Below are 15,041 nucleotides of genomic sequence, written 5' to 3'. Positions count from 1 at the left end.
ATGTGTATATCTGGTACAGTAGGGGGTGGCCGCTACTGGGGGCACTTTATGGGGGGGGGGTGCCTGCTACTGGGGGCACTGTATAGGGGGCTCAGTGCTTGCGACCGGGTCTGAATCAGGCCCAGAGTGAGATCTCTCTCTCAACAGATCATCTTGGTGAAACCATGCTGCACTGCAGGTGGGGCAGATTTAAAATGTGCAGAGAGATTTAGATTTGGGAGGGAGGTGTCCAAACTGACATCTAAAGTGCAGTGTAATAATAAAGCTGTGCAGTATTTGTGGGCTACATGTAAAAGCAGCCAGTATTTATCCCGCATGTAAAAAAAAAAATTATGTATTTACACCCCTTGCATTGCAATATGGTTTGTCCAGGCACACAGTTAAGTGCTATCTCTCTTTCTATTCCCAACTCTGAATCAGGCCCTCAGTACGGATCGCAGCTGCATAATCGTATGCAATGAATCTGTGAAAATATGATAATGTCTGCCAGCGCTTGGCCAGCATAGAGACACCCACTACTGCCTTCTCATATCTGTAATACCTCGCAGTCCTGCATATTCATCTGTAACATCGGCCCCTCACGCACATTTACAGCAGGTCTGACCTGTCTCAGAAATGGCGTCTCGTCACACGCAGGGAGCACTCAGGCTGCGTAGGCAATCGTAGTGGCTAATTTATACACACCCATGCAACGGCGTTTAAACGGACAGGCACGCCTGCGTTTCTCCAACCACTCCCCCGTCACCATCCCAAAACACTCTCGACGATGGATTCCTCAGTGCGTCCGTAATCGCAGTGCGATTGCCACATGCATGCAGTGCATAGGCATATGCAGTACGCAACAATCGACTGATCTGCATATGCAGTTGCAATTGCGATCCATGCTGAATCAGGCCCAAAGTCCCTCTTTTTCTTACCTGTCATAATTGCCATTCAGGTGATACAATTTAAAGCAGATAATAGCACATAGTTTAGTACACGCCTTTTTATCCTGTGGACGCCAGTTTAACCCATGTTGTTATAGTAAGCCTTGCTCTTACCATGCATATTACACTATGGATATTATGTATGAGCAGTCCCTCTGTGGGGCAGTGACATCACTCCCCACTTGTGTATACTACAGTGATCCCAGCTCTTCTTGCTGCATGAGTTGGAAAAATGTTACATCTCAACGTCTAACGAACAAATGCAGGATTAGAACTATCATATTACTGTTTTGGGGTGGGTAATGTAACCAACTGGTGGGTTAGAAATTGAATACATATCCCTTTATCAAAGAGATTACTGGCTCCCCTAGGACACATGAGACTTCGCTATTTGATGCTCATGCACCCCTACTAGCAGACCAGCAATGCTTCTCTATGGGCCTGATTCAGAGCCGCTCGTAAGTGGCCGCTCGTTCGTTCCGACCGATGTTCGCACAACTGCGCATGCGTACGGATTTTAATACGCATGCGCGAACCAGTCAGTGCGGCCGAAAATCGTGTGCTCGCTAAATAGCGAATGCCTGCTATTTTGAGTGACAGAATGAGGCGTTCGTGGGTGGTAACAGGGGAAGGTGCTTGAAAACGGGGAGTGGAGATCAGAACGCAGGCATGCCTAAAGGTCAAAACGGGCGTTTTAAGGGTGTGCATAATTACTAAAGCAGCGTCATCGATCACGTCACTTGGTTGTTTTATAGTTAGAGCTGCTCGCATGATTGTGGTAGGAAAAACCAACCACAAGAATAGCGAGCAGTTCATACGCCGTCCGATGTACTCGATTAATCTAATAAATAGCGGACATGACATAGGATGCGAGCGGCCAGGGGGCGTAGTTTTCCAAAAAACTACCGCAAATTTTGTTCGCTCGTTCAGACATAGAGGCGTCAACAGACCGCAAAGAGCGAACGGTTAATTTAAATAGCCACCCCCTTTTTCTGGACGAGCGAGCGCAAATAGCGTCCGGCTCTGAATCAGACCCTATGTGAACAACTGTGCACAATCCATCTCCTAGTGCACTACAAGATAGGTGTACATTCAACTTTATCTCTTTGGAAACTCTCCAGGCTACTGTAACTAGCATTGCAAATAGGTGGTGCTGCAGCAAATGTGCATACAGTATAAATATCGCATCACAGTCCAGCCTACGACTAAGGCCAGGTACACATCAGAACGACGTCCAAAAGACGTGATGGTCGTTCCAATTCCCCTTCATCACAGAACAAATGATATATAGAGGGTACACACTATGCTACCTTAGGAACGACGGCAGAATTTCTCATGTCGGAGCATTGTATCCAATTGATCTGTTCTCCTGTGCACACCATGCAATCATCTTGCAGATCACTGGCAGGTCAGAGGTAAGACTGAACCTATATATATTGTGGTCTCCCGGCTGAGCGTACACACTGCACAGTGAACACCACAACGTGCACAACATCTTCCCATCTGGCGTGCAGCACATCAGATGTGAAGATGCGATGAACGACGCACGTGAACACGCGATTGAGCGTACACACTATGCGATGTGAGCGATATCATATGTCGTCCCAATTTGCCTGAAAACGACAAATCGTCCAAAATATTGCCTAATGTGTACCCCACCTAAGTCTATGTTACGAGTTACGAACACCAACTTATTACTTTAAACATCATTTTACTACAAACATAACTGCTTGATTTATCCTAATTTTTGTCTTTAATTAATCATGAGAGTGAGGAGACATTGGGTCTATTTGGGTTTTCTACACTGGTCGTATGTGTTCGGTATACACTACAGGTTAGACATTTATTATGTTGAAATTACACATTTTAACACTGTCACATTGTTAATATGCCAACATACTGTTTTTCTTCTCAATCTGTCCCTAACCCTAATGCTAACCGTAATGGGAACCATAACCCTAACGCAATGTCAATATTTCCCATTTTGCAAATGTCGACATCAATGTCGAACTTCTGCTGTTGACATTGTGAATATCGACATATTGAAAAGAGACATGGTGACTAGATACTGGTAGAAATACATCTAGAAATGAGTTTTTCAACAAAAGAACATAAGTACAGAATATCCTGCCTCCTTACCCATAGACCCATGCTTTATTAATAGTGGCAATCTCATAACCTGCAAGCACAAGACATACTTTCAGTCCCATATTAGCTGGTTCCTATTTAGCCTCACATCCATGTCTAGAAACCCCAGGCCGGTGCTGGGATGTACATTTTGAGGTTTGTCAGATCTACCCATCCCATGTGTGAGCTGTCAAAAGGAAATATTATGCGAACTTGAATTTCCCTCTTGGAATATAGCGAGCCAATATTTGTCTTCAGGTTAATATTCAAATCCTATTTAATGTACAGTTGTGCTTGGCAGCTTCAGCCAGCTGAGTAATTCAACCCAAGAAAATATGAATGTGCAATTAGCAGCCACATTTACCAGAGAATGACTCGCTAATCCTTGAGACAGGGGGGTCAATATTTATTCCTTGCAGGAGATGTGATGATATTTACACAGGATATGTACTTATACCCTCTAATTAGGCCCTTGTAAGGCTATTACTACAATAGGATGCCATTAAGCTAACAGCACTGTATTATAGTTGTTACACATGACATCTCCTGTTCTCTCTTTTCTGGGTACAGAATGCTGCACGGAGCTTACAGCCTGGTATCAGTGACATGTGTAGCACAGTGCTTGGATCTGTACACAGAAACAGTGGGCCTAATGCTGAGCGCTCGCAAGCGGGTCGATGTTGGCCCAGTGCGCATGCGCACGACGGAGGCGGCTCCGTCGTGCGCACACGCGAGACCCGGATAGCGACTTGCAAACCGACGCTCCAGGTCTCGTACCAAAGGGGGCGTGCTGTCGATGTTGAGTGACAGCACGCCCCCTTTGGTGGGCGTTCCGGGGGCGTGGCTGCCCAGACGGAGGCGTTCCCATGTGATGTCAGTGGGTGGACTTCTTGCTCTGTAAGAGCAAGAAGTCCACTGGGACTTGCGGCAACGAGACCCTACCACAAGGGTCTCATCGCAAGTCCGATGGTCGTGATGGTCTTGACCATCGCGACCATCATCCTGGCCGCTCGCACTAGCTGTGGGTGGTCACCCACAGCTATGCGAGCGGCCAAGTGGCCGCTCTAAAAATACAATAGGAGGGCACTGATTCAGAGCGAGCGCTCTGAAAGAGCATCCGGCTCTGAATCAGGCCCAGTGTTCTAGAGTCTGTTCCTGAATACAGGGCCTGATTCAGAGCCGGACGCTCTTTCAGAGCGCTCGCTCTGAATCAGTGCCCGCCTATTGTATTTTTAGAGCGGCCTCCTGGCCGCTCGCAAAGCTGTGGATGACCACCCACAGCTAGTGCGAGCGGCCAGGATGATGGTCAAGACCATCGCGACCATCGGACTTGCGACGAGACCCTTGTGGTAGGGTCTCGTTGCCGCAAGTCCCAGTGGACTTCTTGCTCTTACAGAGCAAGAAGTCCACCCACTGACATCACTTGTGATGTCAGTGGGGCCGGCCCTAGACGGTAGGCATTCCCATGGGAACGCCTTGGTCTGGGCAGCCACGCCCCCGTTACGCCCACCAAAGGGGCGTGCTGTCACTCAACATCGACAGCACGGCCCCTTTGTAGCGAGACTCGGAGTGACGGCATGCCCGTCGCTATCTGGGTCTCGCGCCTCCGTCGTGCGCATGCGCATTGGGCCAACATTGACCCGCTTGCGAGCGCTCAGCGCTCGCGAGTGGGTCTGAATCAGGCCCACAGTGTTTTACATTACCCAAATTCTGTTTCTGCATCGACTATCCATTAAAAGCTCAGTGATTGAGGGTAATGTGTATACCCAGACAAATGTTCTGGACCTGGCATCTGAGCACAATACCATGCTTTCAATGTCCCTGTAAAATCCACTGGATACTGTGCAACATATTCACCATCCAGATAAATGATCTGTGCTGAATGTCTGGGTACTGTACCACAAATTCACAATCTAGGTAAATGTTCTGAGCTGCATGTCTGGGTACTGTACCCCAAATTCACAGTCTAGTTAAATGGCTCTATGCTTGATGTCTGGGTACTGTACCACTAATTCTCCGTCCAGGTAAATGCCATGTGCTGGATGTCTGGGTACTGTACCACTAATTCTCCGTCGAGTTAAATGCTCTGTGATGGATGTCTAGGTACTGTACCACTAATTCTCCGTCCAGGTAAATGCTCTGTGCTGGATGTCTGGGTACTGTACACCAATTTCACTGTCTAAGTAAATGCTCTGTGCTGGATGTCTGGGTACTGTACCACTAATTCTTCTCCGTCCAGGTAAATGCTCTGTGATGGATGTCTGGGTACTGTACCACTAATTCTTCTCCGTCCTGGTAAATGCTCTGTGCTGGATGTCTGGGTACTGTACACCAAATTCACAGTCTACATAAATGCTCTGTGCTGGATGTCTGGGTACTGTACACCAATTTCACTGTCTACATAAATGCTCTGTGCTGGATGTCTGGGTACTGTACACCAAATTCACTGTCTAGGTAAATGATCTGTGATGGATGTCTGGGTACTGTGCACCAATTTCACTGTCTACATAAATGCTCTGTGCTGGATGTCTGGGTACTGTACACCAATTTCACTGTCTACATAAATGCTCTGTGCTGGATGTCTGGGTACTGTACACCAAATTCACTGTCTAGGTAAATGATCTGTGATGGATGTCTGGGTACTGTGCTATGTATTGAGCATCCAGGTAAATACTCTGTTCTGGATGTTTGAGCTTTTTTACATCCATGGAGAACTCATGTATCTTGGGTCCCATTGGTTTAAAGAGAAAATGTTGGGGGCAGATGTACTAAGCCTTGGAGAGAGATAAATTGGATGAAGATAACGTACCACCAATCAGCTCCTTACTGTTATTTTTAAAAAACAGCTGGTAAACTGACAGTTTGGAACTGATTGGTTGGTACTTTATCTCTCTCCAAGGCTTAGTACATCTCCCCCAAAATGTCACTTCAAAGTCCTACTGCCCAATGCAGACCCTGCAACAAGTTCCTCCCAATCGCAAATGTTCTGCTCCTGTATTTCCCACTTCATTGACTATAGTAACTGCCTGTGCTGGATTCATTAATTTTAACAGCACCATTACGATCCCAATTCAACACGTGGAAACTGCAATAGTATGTTCAATGGGTAATATACGAGCAGAGTTTATTATACCGAGTGGGAGGGCTCAAGTCACAGTGACCGGGATGTACTAAAGTGGAAAATGCAGTAAAACCCCAGAAAGGGTTTTTTTACCGCATTTTCCATATGTACTAAGCAAGCACTGGAATGTGATGCCACCTTCAGCCTATGGGCTTCCTACCGACCGGATCCGGGCTGCTGAGAGAGGGGGGCATGTGGAACTATAAGGCTCAGCATTCCACACTGCTAGGTGTTCACTTAGTTTAAGTGAGATTTAAGTGCACCATTTCTCTACAAACATTAATACGCACAATTGCACTGGTAGCTAATCGCATATTAGCGAATGCATAAGATCCTATATGAAAACACTGTTCTTTAGCTTTATGCGCACGCATCTGCTCCAAATTAACTAGCGTCTTTATATCAAACCCCGCATACTCACACATTACATATCCACATACAAGGTTCCACAAGCTTTAAGGTATAAGATTTAAGTTTGTTCAGTTAGTATAAATGCTGTGAAATAAAGATTATTTGGTAATTAAGGTTTTATACATGCTAAGTAAGCCGTGTTTGGTTTTGTACTGATGCGTACTCTTTCAACAGAATTCCGGTATTATCGGTGTGGAGATCACATCATGCATTCTCAACTTATGGACCGCAGAGACTTCAAGCAACAAAATGTATATTATATGAACAACTGTTAGGATGTTGCATGGGGTGGGAAACCCGAGACCCTCAGTTGTTGGAGGCTGGGTTGTGTCTATTTGAATCAGCCTGTTAAATGCTCTGTAACAGATGCATCCCCCTTGAAGACCATCAGTGCATCAGCAACAAACTTCTCTATTGTGTTGTCTATTTCTGGGGGTATATAAATATGTGTGCTCCAACACTGGGTCTTGGTCTTCTTGCTGAATGCTGACTGACGAGGGGTTTCTTGCTGATGCCTAACATCTGGACCAGAGAGCGCTGCGTATGTATAATTGTACTTGGGTCAGTATAATCTCTTTGCGCGTAGATTATATGAGGATCATAGCGTGTAACTGCTGTACTTTTACTTGAACAATACTTTGTGCTTTGGAACCACATATTCTAGGTCTGAAGTCTTTATTTACTGTATGACTGCGTACGCAAAATAGCGTCATCCTTAGAAGGTATAGGCAGGGGTATATAGAGGTTCAAATATAGATTCCTTAGTTGGGGGCTCATAGTGAAGTCACTTACCTACTCACAAGGCACATACGGTTATCGATATCTCAGCAAAGGTTGGAATGGCCACATGCAGGGTCTGCCTGCAACCGCTCGGTGTTGAGAGATCGCTACCCATTTTCGTGTGAGCCAAGTACGCTGACTAGAATCCAGGGACAAGAGAGGAAAAAGTTTGTTTTCCTTCGTTGATAGAACCTAACGTTTAAAGGGGCTGCCGCAGTATTGAGCACACGGCTGAGTCGCAGTTTTGCTCACAGTAAAGACGCACTTTTACGTACGCAGCTAAAAAGTTGTCATACGGTTGTGTGGTAGTCGCATTATTGTGTATGCGACTGGTTGCACAATAACGTATACGTACTTCCGGTTGTGCTGCCACGTGTTTAAACAAAGCCATTGAGGTTTACATTATTTTCAATTGTTGCCAATAATTGGGTTAACGTGTATTTTTCTGCGCAGGAAAAAGTATGTAACAGTGAGTATTTGTTGGACAAGGTTTAGGGTATCGTATGATCCTTAAGGGCTAGGTGCAAGGGTTAGTCTAGTTGCTCGGTAAGCAGCTTACCATTCTATACACAGTAGCAGGTGTACATGTTGTCTTTGTTGCAGAGAAGGTGTGGAAGTTGCCTATTTAAATCTTATCCAGGTGTGGAAGTTGCCTTTCTAAATATTATCCGGGTGTGGAAGTTGCCTTTTTCAAATCTTATCCAGGTGTGTGGGCGCATCCTGTTAATATCGTCCACAGGTAAGTGAAAGTATCTTGATTGTCTTTCACCAGTTTAAATCTTTATTGAAAAGCGTAGGAGTTGTCTCAGAATGGGAGCCGCGCAAACAATAGAGATGTTAGACAATGATGTGCTGCTAATGGAGGCGCCGATCGGATCGGCTCATCGTATTATGCATGCTAAGTACGGTACTTATGCAATAAGGTATTGTGATGTATGGCTTAAAATGACGATGAAGAGTGTTAGACTGTTTGCCTGAATTGGTAGTTTTGATAAGGATGTATTAGATAATGTCCGGGATCACATCGCTTTGATGCGCTCCCGAGAGAAAAAGGGAAAATATTATGAATGTTTAAAATTGTGGCAGCATGAAGGGGATTCGTGGCTTAAAAATGTGCAAGTGACGCAAACTAGCGTCGCGAGCGCATTGCCAGAGAATACATCCGCGACACAAAATTGCAATACGGGTGAGCCGCAAAATGGCGCGCACGTGCATCAAGTTGGCGTTTGTGGAGAGTATTGTCAGCAGTTCACGCTCACCACCCCCACCTTATGTGGATGGAGGTGCAAGTACAGTTACCAAAAATACCCATAACAATGTAACAAGCAATTTGAACCCTCTCTTAAGCAACCATAAGGAAAATGTTTATGATGTGGATGATGAGCCAATTGTAATGTCTTCCATTTCTCATACTGTGCAAATGATAGATGCTGCATCACCATAATCATGAGTGGTGCCGCCATCTTCATCGGTAACAGCAAGGGAAGTGCTAACACACTCTGCACCCGTAGAGGAAGTTGTTAATAACATACGTAGCAGCAGCAGGTTAAACCCCCAGCCAGGTAACCAGGTCAAAGGAAGCAGCGCTACCAGTCTGCATCCCATTCAGACGATAACTGTTCCGAATGGAAACGCAGATGCAAACGGTGTAGTGCCCATGAGGGAAGTAGTAATGCATTGTCCTTGGACAAGAGCAGAACTAAATTCCATCATAAATGATTTCCCCGATCCCAAAAAGGAACTAGCCAAATGTCAAAGATTTTTGAGGAATTTGGGTAGTTCTCATGAGCCAACTAATAAAGATTGGCGTGTGGTGTTAAGGGCCTGTCTACCACGCAATACCGACGTGACAAAATTTATCACGGATTGTGTATTGGATGGTGACGTTGCCTTAACAGACCAAGTAAACCAAGATAATATTTCCCACATCATAACTCAATTGGGTATATATATATTTTCCAGTAGTAGTTAACTGGAACAAAATTTTCACCATTAAGCAAAAGGAGAGTGAATCTGCAGAAGAGCGACCGGGCTCTGCAGGCTATCGCCCAGTACACTGGGATAGAAGATATTAAAGATACTCACAACAGAGGAATGATAGTCACGGTACTCATGGACGGTCTGAAAGACGACTTAAAGACTCGGGTTCAGACCTCACAACCTGGCTGGAGGGGAGTCACAATAGATAACCTCATAGAGTCCGCCATAGAACATGATAAAAATATCACAAAGAAGAGAGAGACCCAGAGCAAAAAACTAATGGCTGTCAGTATCCAAGCTCTGGAAGGAATGATGGTAACATTACAACCAACCGACACGCCTGCACCCTATACACACATTTGCACCTGAACAGTTACACGTCCTCACCAATCCCACACCACAGCAAACACATCCTTACCCCACATATCATACACAACCACAGGTCCCATACTACCCACAAACTTCATACCTCCCACAATACCCTTATCTTTCATATCCTTACCCATACCCACCATCTTTCCCTCTTGCTCAACTCCCACAACAATCCTTTCATCCACCCCGTTCAAAATTATTTTTTAACTGTCACAAAGTGGGACACATAAGTAAGAACTGCAAAGTGGAGAACACCACACAGGAACACGAGTTTCCCATGGGTTCATACTCATAGGCAACCCCAGTATCTTCTCCCAGGCCTTATATGACTGTTTACAATCTTTTCAACCTGCCAATGGATTAAAATGTGGACGATTTATTGTTGTATTTAGGTTATGTTTAAATGATATTAAACTATTGTGCTTTATCTCTCACTCACAGGACACAAGGTTGCTAAGGATAAACGGCAGCCATGCCAGGCTAAGGTCGAATACTTGGAATACTATCCAACCCAGTGGCCCAGGCATTATTTAGAGCAGTAGCTATTAATAACAAGATTTAATTGCAGGAACCTGTATGCAGATACTATATCCCTAGAATTATTAAAAATGAGGGGGACTTATTTTACAGGTGACGTTTCCAAGAACATGTGTAAGGTGATGGGTAACAACACTAAGATTATCCCAGACTGTCTTTTCCTTTATTTGCCCCCCTTTGAGATACTGGGCCTGATTCAGAGCCGAACTCTATTTGCACTCGCTCGTTCAGAAAAAGGGTCCGGATATTTAAATTGAGCGCTCGCTCTTTGCAGTCTGTTGACGCCTCTATGTCTGAGCGAGCAAACGAAACATGCGCTCGCTATTTTGTAAAGACGCCCCCTGGCCACTCGCATCCTACGTCATCTCCACTATTTATTAGATTAATCGAGTACATCGAAAGGCGTCTGAACTGCACGCAGTGCTTGTGGTAGGATTTTCCTACCGCAATCATGCGAACAGTTCAAGCTAAGAGACAACCAAGTGACGTGGCCGATGATGCTGCTTTGTTAATTATGCACACCCTTAAAACGCCCGTTTGGTAAGTTTGGCACGCCTGCGTTCGGATCACCACTCCCCGTTTTCAAGCACCTTCCCCTGTTACCACCCACAAACGCCTCATCCTGTCACTCAAATTAGCAGGCACTCGCTACTTTGCGAGCGCTCGATTTCCGACCGCAATGACTGGTTGGCGCATGCGCATTACAACCCATACGCATGCACAGATGAACATCGCTCGGAGCGAACGAGCGGCCGCTTACGAGCGGCTCTGAATCAGGCCCGCTGTTCAAACAGGCAGCCTCATGTGAAAATATGATAATGAGGTTACTGTGCAGGGTCTCACGAAGATAAATGAGAATAACAGAAATTGAAAGAGTTATTAACTAACATGTCTAATACAAACTGTCATGATGTCAAACCTGGAGAATTTGTTATGATCCAAATTTTTTTGGCTCAGGTTGTTTGACTGATCAGTGGAAAGGTCCGTATCTGATGATACCACATCCTCAAAGGGTGGCCGAGGAAGATACGTGGGTCCATTCCACTCACTATAGGGAGGTTAACCAACCGGTGGAGATACAAGGCAGAGACAAGCCCGATAATGTGGACCTGTCGATTGCGAGCTTGTGCCAGAAGGATTAAAAAGGGGATGGTGAGATATCTGAGCTAAAGAAATGTGTAGATCAGTGCTTCCAGCAATGGAGTGGTCTGCTGTGGTCATCCTAGTTCTTTTGTTTTTCCAGAGTTTTTGTCATGATGATCTGTTTGGGTATACTCAGTGTCTGTGATGGAGGACCGATTGAGGAAATGGGAGCTGATGGCAGTGCTGATGGAGTGGAGTCAGGAGGAGTGCAATGCCAATCAGGGGAGTGTCTGACCAATCTTAGTACTGTTATTATGTTACCTGGGAAGAGTAGTCCCAGAAGTTATGACCCTCACACATGTTGAAATGCCTGGTATACATAAAAACATACCATCACCATATCTTCACACGCAATATGAACAAAGAGGCAAAAGAAATATGATACCTTGTGACGTGCATAAAGCCACTCAGTTAATTAGTGAGACAACTGGCTTTCAAGTTTTAGTAGCACTGGATCCCACCAGGATCGCTTGGGGAACACTAAATTTTAGATATATTCAGGATCTTGTTAAATTGATAGATAATATCACCGAGATGTACGATGACACATTCAGGTATACAGGGAGGGAATTGCAAGCGTACAAAAAAGAACTGGTGCAACACAGACTAGTGTTAAATTATATAACTGCTGTTACTGAAGGGTATTGCGTAACTCTGGCCACCCAATTTGGAGTAAAATGTTGCACCTATGTCACCAATGATACCAGCGACCCCAAGGAGATGATAGACCGGAAGATGGATGAAATTCTGCAGCTAAAATGGGAATTTCGTAAGCACCATAACGCTTTAGTAGCTGAAGTAGGGGAGAAGATAGAAGGATGGGTTTCATGGCTGAACCCAGTGAAATGGTTTTCAGGTCTAGGGGAATGGGTCCAGGAAGTGATCGACAGCATGGGCAAATTCTTGATCCTTATACTAACTGTCATCATACTAATTGGCATATGTGTCCGATGTGTTCCTATTGTGCTGAAGGGTGGAAAATTTAAAAATAGAGTAAAACGAGAGAACGAAACTATGATGGTTTTACAACCCTGAACTAGGAAATACCATCATTTAATGTATTATATTTAGACCTGCATAGAATGTATTATTGAAATGTTATTTTTAAAACACCTCAGATAATGTAAAGTTTCAATTCCCCTTCAAGACTGCCTTTATAAGACTGGTGCATCCCCACACCTTTCACATGATCTTCCAAGATCTGCGGTGTGCGTATAATAGTAGTTTTATGTCCCCACTCAGAGACACATTATTGATGGATTAAGAACCACCTTGTGCCATCCCATAATAACACTAAATAATATGTAAATGTAAGCCTAAATTAAATGCTAATAGCAGATTGTGATAGCATGTTGTTCGCTATCAAAGGGTGGACTGTCGAAGCTGGATTATTGGCTGAGACAAGATCAGTTTAAAATTGAATCGCAGCGACACCATCTTGCGACTGGCCGCAAGACGCCATTTTGCGAATGGTCGCCTAAGCGCCATTTTAGATAAACTCACACTTTAGTACATGTGGCAATATTACTATTAGCATCATGCGATTGCATCTGTGACCATCGCCATAAGTTATGGCGATTCACCAAAAGCCCATTTCATGACTATACGTAGTTTGGGTGCTCTGGATAAAGTGTATATTATTATAATTCCCCTAAAGGATATATTGCATTAGCTAAACAGAGCAAATGGCCACGTGACAACTAGCCTGTGTAGACAAGTTCCCTGGATATAACATAGAATAGAATATAGATAATATCATAAGAGCGCTAATCAACCACAATATACTTAAGCTGGAAGGTAGTCCTTAATTTGCTTGTCACTTTTTTTCGGAGGATCCTCTTCAAACATTCAATATATAAAACGACAAAAGGACAAGAACAAACATGTGTAGAATAGTTTTCTGGAGAATTGTATACAGTAACCACAAAATCCGTAGTAAAATTTCAGTAGGATAGTGGAATAATGTACCACACTCACTTATAATCAGTGTGGCATGAAGCCTATAACAGTTTCTTTTCAACAAAAATTCTCAAAAAAGTCGTATATGACACCTCAGAGATACACAGGGAAACGTACCCTACTCACATGAAACAGAGAGGGATGACTCAAAGCGGTATCTTTACAGGATAAACACGTACCCAAACTTACTTCAAATGCATATAGTTGGAAACACATAAAGGTTTCTTTAGATAGATTAATCCAAAAAGAAAATTCCAAAAGAAATTGTCCAATCAACACTCTAGAATCTTTAATAAATTTGTGTAAAATAACACCATTTAAAAATATAAAATAACTTTTTGGCTGGAAAACTTCAAGGATAGGGAAAATCACAAAAATATCCAGGTATAGTTGTTAAACAGGTTTGTTAACTTAGAGACAATACGGAATAGTCTCCAAGAAACACACCTGATACCTTTAATATAGGTGAAATGTCCCCAGTGCAAGTGTTCTCAAAGTGATGCAAAAAGGCTTCTGACCAACGCGTTTCGATCCAAAGTCTTTTTCAAGGTCTCCTTAATGATGCATCCCATGCCTCTTATATACCCAAAATGACCGATCATGTGATCATGACCGGAAATTACATCACAATCCCATACAGTATATGATCCAATAAAATAACCCACAAGTAAAACCATCAATAAATGAACTAAATCTCTCTTAGTTATATCTTGGCCCCTTAATGCAGAAATAATTCTCTGGCAACTGAAAGGACTCGGCGTGTCTTACCGCTAGCCGGAAGTGTGTCACAGCACATTTCATCCGGCTTTGAGTTCCACGTGTAGCTCGTGAGAGGATAACTCGTTTCACCTCGCTTGCTGGAAATCCGTCACTGCCAAAACTTCCGGTTATGCGCTCCACGGTCGTGGAACGCAAACTTGAAGACCGGAAGTACAAATATAATATGTATTCACATTATGATGGCACACAAACCGGAGATGTACATACTTATATAACAAGATACAATCAGCATAAAATACATAAAAATAAAGATACTATAAAAACCATTTCAACCTCGAAATCGGCATTGAGGCCACCAGGTATGTGCGTCCAGTTTAGAGATCCACCTCATCTCAGCCCTAGCAAGGTTTCCTTCTAAATCCCTGTCTTTCCAGTTACTCTTAATAATTTGAATACCTAAAAATTAAACTATATCTTTATTAGAACACTTATGAACACTTTTAAAATGGTGAGATAAGGTATGTGTATCTAGACCATTCCTAATGTTACGCAGATGCTCGGACAATCTGGTCTTTAATTACCTTGAGGTTCGTCCAATATAACAGAGACCACATCTGCATTCAATTAAATATATCACATTAGTTGTGTGACAAGTAATAAATCCCTCTATTCTATACTCTTTTCCTTTTACTGTAAAATTAACAATTTTACTTTCTAAAGAAGGAATAGTTTTACACGCCACACAGACTCCGTACCTGTGGAACCCTTTTGTGCGAATAGGATTAACTATTTTACTTGGGAGCGCGCTTTTAACTAAGTAATTTTTTAAGTTGGGTGCCTTCCAATAAATGAACACAGGTTTAGGAGGTATAGTATCTTTCAACACCAGATCCTTTAATAGAATCCCCCAATGTTTTTTAACATTTTTTTCCATATTTTTATAGTCCGAACTAAAACCTGTAATA

The sequence above is a fragment of the Taudactylus pleione genome, unplaced genomic scaffold, assembly GCF_031769625.1.
Source record: "Taudactylus pleione unplaced genomic scaffold, aTauple2 ptg000329l, whole genome shotgun sequence".
In the NCBI taxonomy this organism is placed as follows: domain Eukaryota; kingdom Metazoa; phylum Chordata; class Amphibia; order Anura; family Myobatrachidae; genus Taudactylus; species Taudactylus pleione.
The sequence above is the reverse complement of the archived record's forward strand: the minus strand, read 5'-3'. Positions refer to the sequence as shown.